General features: G+C 34.4%; 1 protein-coding gene and 1 pseudogene across 1 annotated transcript in view; one reads left to right on the forward strand and one right to left on the reverse strand.

The window, feature by feature from the left end:
- Stpg2 (sperm tail PG-rich repeat containing 2) overlaps positions 1 to 6,819 on the reverse strand; it is an 809,484-nt gene that overhangs the window by 552,115 nt on the left and 250,550 nt on the right. The window lies entirely within an intron of this gene.
- On the forward strand, positions 5,225 to 6,015 carry LOC105743432 (annotated as a pseudogene).

A 6,819-nucleotide genomic window follows, 5' to 3' on the forward strand; every position in this document is an offset into this window, starting at 1 on the left:
CTGCTTGTCATGACATGCCAGTTGCTGCTGTGCTGTCTGTTGGGTAGATGAATGTTCAAAAAAAAGGTGGTGGTGAATGAAGGCAAGAGATAGGAAAAGGAATATTCTGGAAATATCCTGCTTCAAGGTTGTGTATGGTTAGATTTTTGGACTTATGTGTAAACATAAGAAGTATATAATTGTTTATGCCTATTTTTTAAAATATATTCTAATTTTTAAATGTTTTTCATCATATTCTTAGGGACTTAAAGTTCATCAATACTTGATGAAAAATACCTTTTCCATGTTATGCCTAAGATGTTTGATATTCAGACAGATATTGAGGTTAAGCTTAACAGCCTAAGTTGTATCGTAATAACAATAAGCTTGTCTCCTGGATGGTTAACAACCTAAGTTTGCTGACCAAAATTAGAGAAAAGGGAGGGCCACAAGGAAAGCCAACATTTTGGCCCTAACCTTCCAAGGTCAATTAAGACTCAGGACATATGAGAACTTATACTGTAACATCGTGTAACTCGGTAGTGTCCCAAATTTTCTGATCAAGGAGATTAGGGGGCCAAAGAGGAAAGTGATCAATGATGTAGAGTGTGTGTAAGGAGAGTCTCATGGAGAGAAAACATTTTCTCAGGCTTTCATAGAGAGCACATTGGCTAAGCAATGGCCGTGACTCATCCACATGGGTGACACTGACAAACGTTCTACAATCTGAGGTACAGGATCTCAGGATAAATCCTGAGGGGATTTCACTGACCTTATCAGACCAAAAAGCTACAACTCTTGTTGCATAGGTCCTGCTTTATCTTGGTCTTAACCATCCAGTAGAAGAGTATAAAAACAATGTATAAGAGGTAAAGCCATGGTGTTATGTTGAGCTGTAGGGGACTCAGGTCAACAATTCCTGACATTGCCAGTGAAACAGAAGACCCAATACTATTATAGACTTCTGAAATCTTTTAGAATATTTTACTGAGTTTACACACCTATAATATTTAAATGATGGAACTTAACAAAAAAAAAGGGTATGCAGATGAATGTCCATTTTGGATCTGTATATTCAAAGTGGTTAGGATAGATATACAGTTACATTCTCTTAATGAATAGAGGGATTTGTTCTAATGGTGTTTGTAAATAGGATATCAAGTCTACATCTTGTACAGCAATTAACCACTAGGAAGAATGTGTGCAATGTGTTAATTATTGATACTGTCCTACCAGTTTATTTTGAAATTGTCTCATTGCTATTTGTTTCTCAATAAAATTATGGAAAAAAAAAAGAAAATGAAGAAGGTTTTCTAATGGACTAAAATTCTGAAGCCAGTTTTGATTGAAGTAAAATGGATACTAGATTTAAAAGCAGTGCGAGATCACACTTTGGTCTGTAAACATGGCTAGCTTCGTTGTTTACTTAGATGTGTATGTCAAATAATTTTTAAATGCTGGAGAAACCATAATTAAAGGAGGTAGAGAATAAGAAATGAAAGGATTCATTGGGGAGTTATTTGATAATGATGCGAGACACTGAATTCCAACCAGTGGAAGTGTCTCCTTTGGGGTAATTGAAGCAGGTCACCAACCCAGGTGGCGACATCCACCAGGCCAGTGCCGATTCCTTCACAGGGGCCCTTCACTGCAAGACACAAGCACAGCCACATTGTCCTTAGAACAGAGAACACAGCTGCTCACACTGCACTGACTTAGAAAGCTAGATGGCAATTCTGTGTAATGTAAGGCTAATTAAAGTTCTAATACATGATAAAAGTTTCATAATAAAGTTCCTTTCTCAGTTGATAAAAAAATGAGTAAGTTGAAAAACAATTTTAACATTTACAGTAATATGGTTTTTAGGTTACTTCTTGAGTTTGGGTGTTTATTTTAATCAGAAATACTATAAAATTATAACTGAAATTCCAGAAAATATTCAGTCTCAAATCAAAGATGTGTTTTTAGCAAAGCTACTAAAAATAACATTTAAAAACATGTTATGAAATATAATCATATACATGTGATAGTCTTTGAAATTATTTATCTGATGTGCATATTCTGGTAAAACAAACAAGAAAACATCCCTCAATATAATTGTTTTCAGAATAATGTTTAAGTAAGAAAGAATTCCTATCTACAGTTATATTGATGCTTACCAATATTCCTGCAAATTTCTGTGAAAGTAAGCACAAATAATCCAAAGTATCCCTGAAGCTCAATTAAAAACAATGTAGTCCTAGACTAACCTCACTGCCACATTTCCAAAAACATTGAGTTAATAAAAAGAGGTAATATAATTCAGGAAGAGTGCAAGTCTGACCCATTCTGGGCAATTCAGTGACTGAGGGAGACCCAGTCTTAAAATAAAAAATTAAAGATGGGGGTGGAGATGCAGTTCCATACAAAGATCCTGGGTTCAATGCCCCATACCAGGAAAATAAATAAATAAATAACAAGAGAAAGTATAAAATAGAAATGGTCAAATATATACAAAAGAAATTATAATTGTTCCCTGAAAGACATTTTAAACTTTAATAACAAATTCTTATAAATATAGAAAAAAATAAATAAAATTCTTCCAGTAAATGGAGTTTTACATTCTTTTAAGAAGCTTCTATAACACTGACTCCAAAAATTATAAAAGATCATTACAATAAATAGTATTTCCAACCTTGCCCTCTTTGGACTTAAAAAGGGCTTATTATGACTATGCTACTCTAGACATTTATATCTGTTCAAGAATTCATTTCAGAGCAAAATAAATACTGTACAGTAATGGGTTCATCCCTCCTCTGAGCCCTAGAAAATGATGTTGGGAGATGTGCTCCTTATCCAAAAAGAAGAAAAAAGAATTAAAATGTGTTATGTACATGTCCCAGCACCCCACAATGAATATAATCATAAGGTATTAAAACATGTACCAGAAGAACTTTTGGAATTTTTAGAAATATATTAGCAAGAAGAAAGAAGTAACCAACTAACACTATCGCAGATACCTGCTAGCAGCTACAGCTTTATACACATGCCCACCCACAGCGAGCCCCATCACAGTGGCCCTAGGAAACAAGCTAGTCCCTGAGGACTTAGGATCAGGCTTTCCCCAGGTTCCACAGTGGCATGACAAAGAATTAAAAACAATCATTTTAAAGAAATACTCTACAGTCCTTGGGCACACTGGTACATGATTAAACAATAACAACAAAACCAAGAAAAAATACACAGAGTTAGAAGTTCAACAAAGAGATAAAAAAAGGTAAAAAGAAATTCATCAATATATCCATTATATCATCAGTATATCCATCATAGTTTTTGCAGAAAGATAAAAAATATATAATAGGCAAAAAGTTTCTTTAAAGAAGAAGTAACAGAAAACCTCCCAAATCTGGAGATAAACATGAACATTCAAATCCCTGAAGCTCAAAAAGTCTGAAGTGGGTTAAATACAAAGACCATCATTAACAGAATTCTCAAAATGCCAAGATGAATGAAAAATTAAAACAGCACTTGGAAAGTTGAGACAGGAAGATTGCTAGGAGTTCCAGACCAACTTGGGGGCTACAAAAATGAACACAAGTCCAGCCTGAACTGCACAGTGAGACCCTGTCTGGAAAAAAAAAAAAAAAAAAAAAAAAAAAAACACTAAAAACAAAATATTCCCAACAAAGAATACTATAATTCCCAAAGCTCTCTGTCAGAAATTGTTACAGCTTGTGTCTGGATGTCTGCCTAAAGCTTCAAGGAGTCACAGATGGGGCTTTTTGGAGATGGCTGGATCTAAGTATGTGATACTGGGATTAAGGATATGTGATTGCTAAATTAGTCCACTAATAGGTTTAGTTCCTACCCTGAAACAGGTAAGCTGGATAGAATCTAAAAGGGGCAGCAAGAAACTGCTTTTGTAGCTTTTTCTGTCTTCTGCCTCCATGAACTGTCTCTCATACATGCCCCTCTGCCACACCACCCTGCCTTGGATTCAGCTGATTATGGATTCAAACCTCTAGAAACAGAGTTGAAATAAAGCCTCTCTTCCCTCAACTTTAGGAATCAGGTATTTTGTCTCAGTGATGAGAAAGAAAAAAAAAAACTCAGACAAAAATAAAGTCAGTATCACCACTTTCCAAGACAGACAAAGGCTATGGGAGCTCATCACCATGACCAGCATGTTATACGAGAAATAGTAAAGGGAGCTCATCAAGTTGAAATGGAAGCACACTAAGAACATGTGAATAGCAAAACATAATTCTGTAAGAGTGAGAAGGAAGTCAAATCCTAGATTCTATTATGATAATGATGCCACATAAATCACTTTTCATGTTAAAAATTAAAAGTGTTACTAGAGCTCCAATAATTTAATTGATACATGACATTTTAGAGATATAAAAAATGACATCAATAATATAAAATGGCACTTTTTTAGAAGTTAGTACAGAATTTTTCTATGGGATTAAAATTAAGTTGTTATCAGACTAAAATAGACTATATTTTCTATAAATCTCATGGTCACTACAAAACAAAAACTTACAATACATGCACAAAAGAGGAAGAGAAAGAAAAAAGAATAATACTATAAAACAATATCAAATCATAAAGAAAACAGCAAGAAGCACCTGCTTAGGCAGATGCAGGGGTCAAAGGTTTGATCCCCAATCTGCCTTGCCATCCCCACCCCTAGGGTGCACTGAGACAAGAATGAGACTGGGCATAGCGGCACGTGCCTGTAATCCCAACACTTGGGAGGCTGTACACAGGAGAATCACTACAAATCTAATCTACGTAGTGAGATGCTATAGACCCTTACTAAAATACAAAAAGAAAGAAAGGAAAGGAAAAGGAAAGAAAAGAAAAAAGAAAAGAGCAAGAAATGAAAATGAAACCAAGGACCTACATAATGGCCATAAAACACTTGTCAACAAAATGGTAGTAGTCTTTGCTTCTCAATAATTATTTTAAATGGAAATGGGTTAAGTTCTTCAGTAAAGACACATAAAATATTTGAATGGATTTTAAAAATATCCAACAATATGGTGCCATCAAGGTACCATGAAATACAAAATCCAGAGATGAAAGAGATAATACATAAAAAGGTAACCAAAAAAGAGAGGAGGCAACTAGATTTATATTAAATAAAACAGATTTTTGAAGTTAATAACTATAAAAAGGATAGAGATGTTTATTCTGCAAAATTAAAGGAATCAATTCATCAAGAAGATTTAATAACCCTTTTGGCTCTCTGAGCAGCACCATGGTGGTAGACAAGAACAAGTGCCTTACAAAAGGCAGCAAAAAGGCAGCCAAGAAGAAAGTGGTCGATCCATTTTCTTAAAAAGCCCGGTATGATGTGAAGGTACCAGTTATGTTCAACATAAGAAATATTGGGAAAACATTCATCACCAGAATTCAAGGAAGCAAAATTGCATCTGGTGGGCTCAAAGGTCCTGTGTTTGAAATGAGCCTTGCTGATCTGCAGAATGATAAAGTTGCCTTTAGAAAATTCAAGCTAATTACTGAAGATGTTCAGGGCAAAAACTGCCTACCTAACTTCCACGGCATGGATCTCACCCATGACAAAATGTGTTCCACGGTCAAAAAATGGCAGACCATAATTGAAGCTTATATGGATGTCAAGACTACCAATGATTACTTGCTTTATTTGTTCCATGTTGGCTTTAATAAAAAAAAAATCAGATATGGAAGACCTCTTATATTCAGCAGCAACATGTTTGCCAGATCCAGAAGAAGATGATGGAAATCATGATCTGAGAGGTGCAGACAAATTACTTGAAGGAAGTGGTCAATAAACTGATTCCAGACAGCATTGGGAAACACGTAGAAAAGGCTTGCCAATCTGTCTACCCTCTTCATGATGTCTTCATCAGAAAACTAAAAATGCTGAAGAAGCCCAAGTTTGAATTGAGAAAACTCATGGAGCTTCAAGGTGAAGGTAGTAGCTCTAGAAATGCTCCTGGAGATAAGAGTGGAGCAAAAGTTGAACGAAATGATGGATATGAACCACCAGTCCAAGAGTCTGTTTAAGATCCAGGTTTTTAATAGTGACAAATAAAGTCCTATTTGTGAAAACAAATTAAAAAAATGTAAATAAAAAGATTCAATAGTTAGATGTGTTGAATGCAATAGTGGATGGATATATGTTTACAACTGATACATCCTCTTGAAGAGATGACCTTTTAAATATTATACACTGTAAGTACTAGTAAAGCAAAATATACCTAGAGAGAGAAATAACGATACAATAAAAATAGACTTTGATACTTGTTTTTGATAATGAATAGATGATTTAGATATATCAGTAAGAAAACACTGAACTCAAACTACACTTTAGAAAACATGACCTAATAGAATTATTGAGAAGACAACACAATATATCATAAAATATTGTTCATCCTTAGAAAATAAGGAAAAGCTGTCACTTGTGACAAGGATGAAATCAAGGTACATTATAATTAGATGAAATAAAGCAGGCATAGAGAGGCAAATATTCTATGATCTCACAGGAATTAGCTGAACTCATAAAAAGCAAAAAGGGAAATACTAGTTACCAGTGTCACATGGTAGTGTGAGAGACGGAAAATTGCTAGCCAAAGGGTACAAAATTTCTGTTAGACAATAGGAATGATTCTAGATATATACTGTTAAGCATGGTGGCTATAATTAATAATTATTATTGTATGTTATCATTAGAAGAGATCTTAAATATTCTTACTTCAAGAAATGTATATGAGGATAATAAATGAAAAAAAAAGAGACAAGAAAAAAAATGTCAGAGGACTGCCCTGCTACAATGCTGTATATGGTTAGGTTATTAAATTTCTATGTAAA

Source organism: Octodon degus, unplaced genomic scaffold, assembly GCF_000260255.1.
Source record: "Octodon degus isolate 3935 unplaced genomic scaffold, OctDeg1.0 scaffold00125, whole genome shotgun sequence".
NCBI classification, from domain to species: Eukaryota; Metazoa; Chordata; class Mammalia; order Rodentia; family Octodontidae; genus Octodon; species Octodon degus.